Source organism: Hyperolius riggenbachi, chromosome 5 (assembly GCF_040937935.1).
Source record: "Hyperolius riggenbachi isolate aHypRig1 chromosome 5, aHypRig1.pri, whole genome shotgun sequence".
Taxonomy (NCBI): domain Eukaryota; kingdom Metazoa; phylum Chordata; class Amphibia; order Anura; family Hyperoliidae; genus Hyperolius; species Hyperolius riggenbachi.
Window position 1 is genome coordinate 441,784,163 of NC_090650.1, and position 12,371 is coordinate 441,796,533.

Sequence of the window (12,371 nt, forward strand, 5' to 3'; positions counted from 1 at the left end):
CAATAACGTTATGTGCTAACGTGAGCAAAACGCTAGCGCTAGTTATCACCGTTTAGTGAATCAAGCCCTTAATGCGTTTTTAATGCACTAAAAAATATTAAAAAAAAAAAAAAAACATCCTGCAGCATTCTGTACATTTTGTCATTTTTCTTCATCAATTAGGCTACTTTCACACTTGGACGTTGCGTTTTAGGGGACGTTATGGTCGCATAACGTGCCCCTAACGCAACGCCTGGTGGTGTTGAAGCAGGACGCCAGAATGAGCTGCGTTATGCAGCTCTTTGTGCGCTCCGTGTGTCTCTGTGTGTCTCCGTGGCGCTGATTGGCTGGCGGGACCACGTGATGCGGAGTGTTCCACTCCGCATCACGTGGTCCCGACAGCCAATCAGCGGACAAAGCGGCCGCTCCAGGAAGAAAACCCTGCACGTCAGCAGTGCAGTGAATATTAATTAGCCATGTGGCTAGATACTGCGCATGGGCAAACAGTCTAACGCGGCTAAATGCACAGTATGCTGCACTTTCCCAGAACGTGCAGTGTTACACTGTAACGCAACGTGGGCACTGTGAACAGCCCATTGATTTTTCTGTGCGTTGGGCTGCGTTACAGGCTGCTCTAATGTGCGCCTGTAACGTCCTGGTGTGAAAGCAGCCTTACTTTATCTGCAGTGAAAAAAACACACTTTTTTTTCTGCATACAAACGCACACTGGACTTGGTTCACTAAACCGTGATAACTCAAATATCACACCTTATCAAAGATATCACACCTTATCAAGTATATCACGCCTTATCAAAGATATCACACCTTATCAAAGATATCACACCTTATCAACGATATCACACCTTATTAAAGTTATCACACCTTATCAAAGATATTGCACCTTATCAACGATATCACACCTTATTAAAGCTATCACACCTTATCAAAGATATCACACCTTATCAAAGTTATCACACCTTATCAAAGATATCGCACCTTATTAAAGTTATCACACCTTATCAGAGTAGCATAGCGAGCACTACAAACTTATGCCTGCTAATTGGAAATGTCACTCGTCCTGCCCTGAGCCCCTGAGGGTTCGTAGCGCTCGCTATGCTACTCTGATAAGGTGTGTTAACTATGATAAGGTGTGATATATTTGATAAGGTGTGTGTGATGAAACGCAGAAAAGCCGCTGTCTCTCAAGGCGAGGCGGCTGTTTCCGCTTCCAGCATGGCGTCACAACACGGAAAAAACGCTGCATGCCGCTTAGGCAGAGCGGCGGAATCCGCATCGGAGGCGGCTCCCGCACTCAGTTCACTGGATACATTGCAAGACAGTACTGGTGTGGCTGGGACTGATAGTCCACCAAGATTCAGACTTACACACGCGCGAGCACAGAGGCAGAGTTTAAATAGCAGTTAGAAGGGTGTCGGCTGACCAGCTGGGTCAGCTGACAAATTCCACTGCTCTCATTGGACCAGCAATTAGGGAGGTCCTGGAAAGGTCCTAGAGTATATATACTGCTGGTTGTTCACTTGCTCTTTGTCTGGCGTGCGATCACATATGTGGAAGCACCCAGATCCGTAGTCAGATCCGCAAGTGTGCCGGGACCAGCTGGAGCTGTAATCCTACACTTAGCTAGATTTTGTTGATAGCTTAAAGTACTAGTTTGATTGTGATTATTTGTTATGACTTTTGCCTGCCTTGACTACCCTTCTGAACTCTGATCTTGTACCTTGATATTTCTGATACCCTGTTGCCGAACCCCGGCTCGTTTCTAGACTTTGCCTCAGCCTCCTGATTCTGTACCTCGATATTTCTGATACCCCGTTACTAAACCCTGCCTGTACTTAGACTCCGCCTTTGCCTCCTGATCTTGTACTTTATCTGTCCGTGTGTGTACGACCTGGCTTGTCCGACCTCGAGAACCGACCTTACCGTTAGAGGCGGTTCCTCGCTCTGTTAGCGACCTTTCCTCCTGAGGGTCACTTCCAGACATCCTTCCTACTGTCAGTCTGACTCCTCCCGTCTTGGAGAGCTCAGGTCTGCAGAAGGAATCTGTGCAGTACTCCTTGCTGCACTGAGGCCTAGTCCTCAAAGTGTTACTGTTACACCAAACACTACACTCTACTCAGGTGAACAGAGGTTAGCTAGTATATCGGATTATCGGTGAGACTGCAGATCACTTATAATCTGGTATATATCTGTATACCCAGTGATACTGCAGATCACCGGTAATCAGATCCTCTCTGTGCTTCACCGATCGTTACAGTGTGATATCTTTCATAAGGTGTGATATTTGAGTTATCACGGTTTAGTGAATCCAGCTCATAATATGTAGAAAATGTATGCAGAAAAACGCACGCAGAAAACTGAAAGACAAGAGTGTCCCCACCTTATTATTTAGTCAGTGTTTGCTCATCAGAAAATCTTTCCTTTCCCCAGAGCAGGATCATCCACAGGGCAACCTAAGCAAGTGTCTGGGGTCTAGTGGGTATCATGGGGCCCAACTGCTACTTTCTCTGACCCGTCCTCGGATTACTAAAATGGCCATCAAGATGAGCAAAAACTACAACCTTGCCTAGGGCACCACTTTTGCTTCAGATTGATTTACATTGTGACATGTTTTAACAAGCGTGCACATTAGCTAAACCAGCAGGGGTTAATATATTTATTTTCCCTAATGTAAAATCTTTTTATCGCTAGCATGTCTTTTCCTTTAGGTACAACAATGACCCCACCCACCTCTTCTGTCTGCTACAGAGGGAAGAGGTGGGTTGGGGTCAGGTGTAGGCCCTGTGCAGTGAGCGGTGGTGGGCAGGGTCAGGTGATTACTGTGTGCAGTGAGCGGTGGTGGGCAAGGTCAGGTGATTACTGTGTGCAGTGAGAGGTGGTGGGCAGGGTCAGGTGATTACTGTGTGCAGTGAGAGGCGGTGGGTGGGGTCAGGTGATTGCTGTGTGCAGTGAGAGGTGGTGGGCAGGGTCAGGTGATTACTGTGTGCAGTGAGCGGTGGTGGGCAAGGTCAGGTGATTACTGTGTGCAGTGAGAGGTGGTGGGCAGGGTCAGGTGATTACTGTGTGCAGTGAGCGGTGGTGGGCAAGGTCAGGTGATTACTGTGTGCAGTGAGAGGTGGTGGGCAGGGTCAGGTGATTACTGTGTGCAGTGAGAGGCGGTGGGTGGGGTCAGGTGATTGCTGTGTGCAGTGAGAGGCGGTGGGTGGGGTCAGGTGACAGCTCTGTGCAGTGAGAGGTGTTTGGCGGGGTCAGATGATTGCTGTGTGCAGAGAGAGGAGGTGGGCAGGTTCAGGTAATAGCTCTGGGCAGAGGAAGGATGTGGGCATGGTCAGGTGACAGCTGTGTGCAGAGGGAGGAAGTGGGCGGGGTCATATGACATCTCTCTGCATAGAGAGGAGGTGGGCATGGTCAAGTGAAAGCTGAGTGCAGAGGGAAGAAGTGGGCGGGGTCACATGACATCTCTCTACAGACGCAGAAGGTGGGCATGGTCAGATGACAGCTGTGTGCAGAGATAGACTCTCCAACTTTGCTTGCAGCTCCATACTTTGTGAACCAATCTCTGGGTCATGTGACTGGCTTTCCAAAGGGAATTTCTCTGAATGGAAGAATCAGGTATTATATTTGTCCAAGCAATGGTAGAGTGAGTCTCCTATTCACATTAACTGACAGTAAAAAAAAATCTGGGAGGGTAACTATGGCTGTAAGTTTAAAAATCGGTCGGTAGAACTTTTTGTTTTAAAGTTTAAAATACTCTTTGTACCTCCAGTTCCCCTGATTCTAACTAAAATGCTGAAATCTGGGTGCATCCGGCAATCATAAATATTTTGTATTAATACTAGAAGATCGGGTGCGGTTTGTTTATCGGTGATTCGCGGCGGCGTCTCCCGTTCAATAATGCAGGGGCGTCCGTCCTCTCCGCATCTCTCTCTTATCTTGTGATACATGAATTATACATCCCTGGCCGTGCGGCGGCCATCTAAGTGCTCCTTTCACATGGTTTTCGGCACATTTAAAGTTTGACGCATGAATTCTTTAACAAATTGGTGAAGATTTAGGCATGTGGAAGATTGTGTGTTTACACGGCCGGGATGGGGTGAGGATGCAGCGTTCTTGCTGGGTGTGAAGTGAGTTTACAAGAAGAACGTTGTATGGTGGGGGCTTATCCGGGTGGGGGCTCATCCGGGAGGGAGGGACCTCATCCGTGGCTGAATAATTCATGCCTGAGTGCTAGGCTTACAAAACATGGGCTAAATAGCACATTGAAGCATGGAGTCCTCTGATGGAAGGCCGCTATACGGGCAGATCGCTGGTTAGCACGCTTGACTTGCGGCACTGACATACCGAGAGTAAATCCCATCCAGGATACGCAGTGTGAGGTATTAGTATGACCCCTGCCCAGGGAGAAGGCACTTTTGTCATTGTGATAGTTCACAGGGGACATGGGGGTTTTGATGTTTTTATAAATAGGTTTACAGAGATTCATTAAAGTTTGGGATTTTCCGATGAGCGACAGCAGGTGTAACAAGAAAACATCACAATATCCTCGCTGTAAATTCATGGTAGTCGGATCGACGAGTTGATGTCTTTTCAGGGCTGTATCTCTGAAATGACCTCAAGGGCCCCGGCCAAGGGCAGCTGCTGCCTAAGGAAATAGAAGTAAAATTTACATAAATCACGTTTTTAATTACTATTAAAGAGCCAATATTGGGAAATATTGAGAAATAAAATCCACGTATATGCATATGTGTAAAATGTATATTTGTTCCAGTGTAAAATTGTCATTTTACTACTACTACTTTACAAGTGTCATTTTACTACTTACTGTAAGGGCCCATTTCCACTTATGCGGATGGAATCGCCACGGAAAAAAATTTGCATGCGGATTCGCATACGATTTCGCATGGATGACTATGGGCTTGATTCACAAAGCGGTGCTAACAGTTAGCACGCTGGTGAAAAGCCCTTTATCACGCCTAAACTTAGTTTAGGTATAAGTTTAGGCGTGATAAGTTTAGGCGTGATAAGTTTAGGTGTGATAACTATAGCACCAACTGGGTTAGCACCGCAGTGCACAGCTGATCATAAGTTTTGCGCTAGCAAAGTCTGGTGCACTTCGCATAGAGTTTAATGGTGCTGTTTTGCATGTGGGACTTTGCGCGCGATCTAAACTTATCACGCCTAAACTTATCACGCCTAAACTTATCATGCCTAAACTTATCACACCTAAACTGGCTTTTCACCAGCGTGGTGCAATGGTTATCACGCCTAAAGTCTTTTAGGCGTGCTAACTGGGTTAGCACCGCTTTGTGAATCAGGCCCTATGTATGCGAATTTAACCATGGCAGTGCCTGTGTGCTTTTCTATTGTTTTCATGCGAAATCGAATGCAAATTTCCTATTAAATACATTGTATGCGAATCGCACACTAGCCTTGCGGTGTGCAAATTCTGATGGGATTTTTTCTGCACAGAAAAACGCCCAGAAATCCTGACAAGTGGAAACAGTCCCATCCACTTGCATTGTCTATGCGAATCTGTATGCAGGAAACACGTGCAGATTCGATCCAGTGGAAACGGGCCCTGAGTGACAGCAACACAGGAAAAAAAGTAATTTACTGTATAGTGCATTTACCTCTGGGAGAAATGTCTGTCTTACATGTATGTGTACATATGTATTTAAAATTTTACAGTGTTTCACAATAACGGTCCTCTAAGGGCTAAAATCCATCGAAAGATTTTACTAACATTTTACTTCTATTTATTATACTTTTTAGGGAAAACTCTTGTTCTTAAAGGGGGATCAGTTGAAAAGGGCGCTTGAGCTGCCTGTATGAAAAGGGCGCCTCCATAGACATCAATGTTATTTCTGCAAATATCGGCTACAGGGTGGTGAAAAAGGGCACCCGAGTTTTCATATCGGCTACAAGCGGGCTCTCCTTGGTACCCCATATCTTATTTGGCTACTTTCGGCTACAGTAGGGCGCACCCTTGTAGCCCATATTTTTTATTCGGCTACAAGGTTTTCGATTCTGCTAGCAGAGATTTTTGATTCGAGGTGCGCGGGGGGAGGGGTGTAGTAAGGTCATAGTAATCATTGGGGGGGGGGGGTCTTAGGGTTAGGCACCACCAAGGGGGGTTAGGGTTAGGCACCACCAGGGGGGGCACTTCGGGTTAGGCGCCACCAGGGGGGTCTTGGGGTTAGGCACCACTTGAGGGGTCTTAGGGTTAGGCACCACCAGGGGAGTCTTGGGGTTAGGCACCACCAGGGAGAGGTTAGGCACCACCAAGGGGGTTTAGGGTTAGGCACCACCAGGGGGGCACTTAGGGTTAGCCACCACCAGGTGAGTTTTGCGGTTAGGCACCACTTGAGGGGTCTTCGGGTTAGGTGCCACCAGGGGAGTCTTGCGGTTAGGCACCACCATGGGGGTCTTGGGGTTAGGCACTAGAGTTGGGCCGAACGGTTCGCCTGCGAACGGTTCCAGGCGAACTTTGGGGGTTCGCGTTCGCCTGCATCAGGCGAACTTTTGCGGAAGTTCGATTCGCCCCATAATGTTGTATTGAGCAAAATTTTTAGCCTCCATTTCACTGTCAGCAGACATGTTATTGTCAAACACACTGCTTTCAGTGTTAGAGAACCCGCCCACCCTCCCTTCAAGCTAGGTCCTTTATACCATTTGACTCAGTTGTCTGCCTACACTAATTAATTATGGGACAGCTGGTACACACTCTGCTAGGGAGATTTTAATTCCTCCCACCTACCCTTCTACCTATTCCCTCCTACCGGAGGGAGGAGGGTCTCTTCTGCCAGGGAATTATACTATTTTAAAAACCAGTATACATCATACCATAGCTGGTACATCATACCATAGCTGGTACATCATACCATAGCTGGGAATACATACATGAGTATACATCATACCATAGCTGGGAATCGAACCCAGATCTCACTGTGTGGTGGGCACGTCACCCTAAGCACTGTACCACTACAGTAGTAAGTGAAGCTAGCCTAAAATGTACCATTTATGCTCAATGCAATAGAACCATTAGGTTGCTTAAAGGAGAACTGTAGTGAGAGGTATATGGAGGCTGCCATATTGATTTCCTTTTAAGCTATACCAGTTGCCTGGCAGCCCTGCTGATCTATTTGGCTGCAGTAGTGTGAATCACACCAGAAACAAGCATGCAGCTAATCTTGTCAGATCTTACAAAAATGTCAAACACCAGATCTGCTGCATGCTTGTTCAGGGTCTAGGGCTAAAAGTATTGGAGGCAGAGGATCTGCAGGATAGCCAGGTAACTGGTATTGCTTAAAAGGAAATCAATATGGTAGCCTCCATATACCTTTCACTACAGTTCTCCTTTAAAGGGAACCTTAACTGAGAGTGATATGGCTGTTTCCTGTAAACAATACCAGTTGCCTGGCAGTCCAGCTGATCTTTGTGACTGCAATAGTGGCTGAATCACACCCTGAAACAAGCATGCAGCTAATCCAGTCTGACTTCAGTCAGAGCACCTGATCTGCATGCTTGTTCAGGGGCTGTGGCTAAAAGTATTAGAGACACAGGATCAGCAGGCAATTCAGGCAACTGGTATTATTTTAAAAGGAAAAATTAGCTGCATGCTTGTTTCTGGTGTGATTCACACTACTGCAGCCAAATAGATCAGCAGGGCTGCCAGGCAACTGGTATAGCTTAAAAGGAAATCAATATGGCAGCCTCCATATACCTCTCACTACAGTTCTCCTTTAAGCAACCTAATGGTTCTATTGCATTGAGCATAAATGTTACATTTTAGGCTAGCTTCACTTACTTCTGTAGTGGTACAGTGCTTAGGGTGACGTGTCCACCACACAGTGAGATCTGGGTTCGATTCCGAGCTATGGTATGATGTATACTCATGTATGTATTCCCAGCTATGGTATGATGTACCAGCTATGGTATGATGTATACTGGTTTTTAAAATAGTATAATTCCCTGGCAGAAGAGACCCTCCTCCCTCGGGTAGGAGGGAGGAGGGAGGTGGGAGGTATTAAAATCTCTCTAGCAGAGTGTGTAGCAGCTGTCCCATAACTAATTAGTGTAGGTAGGCAAATGGTATAAAGGACCTTGCTTGGAGGAGGGAGGGTGGGCGGGTCCTCCAGCAGTGATGTGTATTTCACTCAATTAGGTGTGGCTCCAGGTATTAGAGCTTTTGAAACATGTTTTCTATCATTTTTCCAGTTGATAGAATTTTTTAAAACTTTGAAAGTTCGCCTCCCCATTGAAGTCTATGGCGGTTCGCGAACTTTTTCGCGAACCGAACCTTTCGCGGAAGTTCGCGAACAGGGTTCGCGAACCTAAAATCGGAGGTTCGGCCCAACTCTATTAGGCACCACCATGGGGGTCTTGGGGTTAGGCACCACCATGGGGGTCTTGGGGTTAGGCACCACCATGGGGGTCTTGGGGTTAGGCACCACCAGGGGGTCTTGGGGTTAGGCACCACCAGGGGAGTCTTGGGGTTAGGCACCACCAGGGGAGTCTTGGGGTTAGGCACCACCAGGGAAGTCTTGCGGTTAGGCACCACCAGGGGAGTCTTGGGGTTAGGCACCACCAGGGGAGTCTTGGGGTTAGGCACCACCAGGGGAGTCTTGCGGTTAGGCACCACCAGGGAAGTCTTGCGGTTAGGCACCACCAGGGAAGTCTTGCGGTTAGGCACCACCAGGGGAGTCTTGGGGTTAGGCACCACCAGGGGAGTCTTAGGGTTAGGCACCATCTGGGGGGTCTTGGTGTTAGGCACCACCAGGGGGTTACCAGGGGGTACAATGGGCTCGATTCACAAACCTAACCCAGTTAGAGACTTTAGGCATGATAACCATTGCACCACGCTGGTGGAAAGCGAGTTTAGGCATGATAAGTTTAGGTGTGATAAGTTTAGATCGCTTGCAAAGTCCCGCACGCAAAGCAGCGCCATTAAACTTTATACGAAGTGCCTAAGACTTTGCTAGCTCAAAAACTTTTGATCAGCTGTGCAGTGCACTGCGGTGCTAACCCAGTTGGCGCTTAAACTTATCATGCCTAAACTTATCACACCTAAACTTATCATGCCTAAACTTATCACACCTAAACTTATCACACCTAAACTTATCATGCCTAAACTTATCATGACTAAACTGAGTTTAGGCATGATAAAGGGCTTTTCACCAGCGTGCTAACTGTTAGCACTGCTTTGTGAATCAGGCCCTATGAATGCATTTTGCAGGAACTGATCTGTTGCATGTGTACAGCATCTTTGTGTGCAGCATCTTGCAAAGATTTTTATCTGATGGGTAGTTCAGCTCAATAGAGTAGACCAGGGGCGTAACTAGGCCCCACCGGGCCCCCCTGCAGAATTTCATTGCGGGCCCCCCCCCTTCCTGGTGCCCGCTCGGGGCCGTTTTGTGGGGGCTGGAGGGGTGGCAGCATGAGGGGAAAGCCTTGGCCACAGTCAGCGGGGAGAGGGGAAGTTCCCCCCCTCTCCCTCACCTCGGGGCGCTCCCCTCTGCGCTCCCCTCCAGCTAGTTACAGTGTGTGGGCAGCGAGCGGGCCCCGGGGGGGGCGGACCCCCCGCGGGTGCAGGGGCTGAAGGGCCTATTGTTACGCCCATGGAATAGACTGTGTAGAGTATGGCTCTCATACTACATGGAAGGGGGTAAAATTGGTCTAATGCTGGGAATACACGATTAGAAAGTTTCTTATCAATCAAGCCGCTGATGGCTCGATTGATATTTTCCGACAGGTCCGATCAGCGAGGCGTTCGATTCCACGCTCGATACTCGCGGGCGGACAATGGGAAAAAAACGAGCGGAAGATAAGGAGCGCCCGCGGGGATCGATCCAGGCGCCGGCGGGGGATGCGCCGGGATCGAGCCAGCGGCTCAATCCAGCGCAACTATCTAACCGTGCATTCCCAGCAGAGATCGTTCACTAATCTTTCAAGTGTGTACACAGCTTAAAGAGACTCCGTAACAAAAATTGCATCCTGTTTTTTATCATCCTACAAGTTCCAAAAGCTATTCTAATGTGTTCTGGCTTACTGCAGCACTTTGAACTATCACAGTCTCTGTAATAAATCAATGTATCTTTCCCTTGTCAGACTTGTCAGCCTGTGTCTGGAAGGCTGCCAAGTTCTTCAGTGTTGTGGTTCTGCTATGCAATCCCCCCTCAGGGGGGAAAGAAACACACAAATGATCTCTTGAGATTCAAAAGGAAGGCTGTATACAGCCTGCTTGTGTATGGATGTATTTTCTATGTGTGGACATACTGTACATCAACCTACTTCCTGTTTTGGTGGCCATTTTGTTTGTTTATAAACAAACTTTTTAAAACTGTTTTTAACCACTTTTAATGCGGCGGGGAGCGGCGAAATTGTGACAGAGGGGAATAGGAGATGTCCCCTAACGCACTGGTATGTTTACTTTTGTGCGATTTTAACAATACAGATTCTCTTTAAGTACACACTTTCAATTATAATTGGCCAATCACTGACCAATTTTCCCACCTCTATGTAGTATAAGGACCAGCAGATTTTGAATGCTAAAGATGGGTACACACAAGATAAAAATCTTTAAAAAGATCATTGATAATCTTTGTAAAAAAGTCACAAAAGACCTCCAAAGATAGGAAACGAAAGATATTTGTCTGACAATCTATTAGATCCATCATGATGGATCTGATCTGTAGATGATTGTTCATTAAACAAGGTGTGTATGAGGATCTGCAGATATCATAGACAATGGGCCTGATTCACAAAGCGGTGCTAACAGTTAGCACCCTGGTGAAAAGCCCTTTATCACGCCTAAACTCTGTTTAGGCATGATAAGTTTAGGTGTGATAAGTTTAGGTGTGATAAGTTTAGGCATGATAAGTTTAGGTGTGATAAGTTTAGGCAGGATAAGTTTAAGCACCAACTGGGTTAGCACCGCAGTGCACAGCTGATCAAAAGTTTTGTGCTAGCAAAGTCTGGTGCACTTCGCATAGAGTTTAATGGCGCTGCTTTGCGTGCGGGACTTTGCATGCGATCTAAACTTATCTAAACTTATTATTCCTAAACTTATCGGGCTCGATTCACAAAGCGGTGCTAACCCAGTTAGCATGCCTAAAAGACTTTAGGCATGATAACCATTGCACCATGCTGGTGAAAAGCCAGTTTAGGCGTGATAAGTTTAGGTGTGATAAGTTTAGGTGTGATAAGTTTAGGCATGCTAAGTTTAGATAAGTTTAGATCGCTTGCAAAGTCCCGCACGCAAAGCAGCGCCATTAAACTTTATACAAAGTGCACCAGTCTTTGCTAGCGTAAAACTTTTGATCAGCTGTGCACTGCGGTGCTAACGCAGTTGGCGCTTAAACTTAGCATGCCTAAACTTATCACACCTAAACTTATCATGCCTAAACTTATCACACCTAAACTTATCACACCTAAACTTATCATGCCTAAACTGAGTTTAGGCATGATAAAGGGCTTTTCACCAGCGTGCTAACTGTTAGCACCGCTTTGTGAATCAAGCCCATCATGTCTAAACTGAGTTTAGGCATGATAAAAATGGTTATGACGCCTAAAGTCTTTAACTGGGTTATCACCGCTTTGTGAATCGAGCCCAATGTATTTCTTTAAAAAAAAAAACGCTCACTCAATCTCTTGCCAAAGCGATTTTGTGAGCGTTTTGTTTCTCCTATACCAAATCGCCTCAAAAATGGCCCAAGCACCGCTTTTCAAAGCGGATTGCAAACAAACCGCTCTGATATGAACTTTCTAATAGAGAATCATGGCACAAACGCTTTCAGGGCAATTTTGAAAATTGCCCTAGCCTAAAATTTTACAAAAATGCCTATAATGTGAACAATGTCTAAGTTATTTTTTGGTCTTTTTTTGGGGGGTGTGGGGGGGGGGGGGGGGATTCTATGGGAGAGGTATAAGGGGTTAACCAATGGGAGATTTTATTTATTTTCATTTAATTCTACGTATTCAGGTGTAATTTTAGTATCGGACTGTGAACAGTACACAGGAAATGTTGAATGTATTTTTTTTACTTTCATTTTGTCAATGGCCAGGCCTCTCCTTGATGCTGGTGACCAATGATCACAGGCACTTTGATCAGTGAATGGGAGCATGCGTTCCCATTCTCCGATCAGTCTACTAATGGGCCGCGACATGAACAGAGTGTTGATCGCGGTGGAGTTCTTATATCTACACCCCTGGAGCTAAGACGAAGTCTCAAGGGGCGTAGATACACTGTTACCAAAACAATAACTGGTTAAAAGACAACTAAAGCGAGAAGGATATGGGGGTTGCCATAAATATTTCTTTTTAAACAATACCGGTTGCCTGGCTGTCTTGCTGATCCTCTGCCTCTAATACCTTTA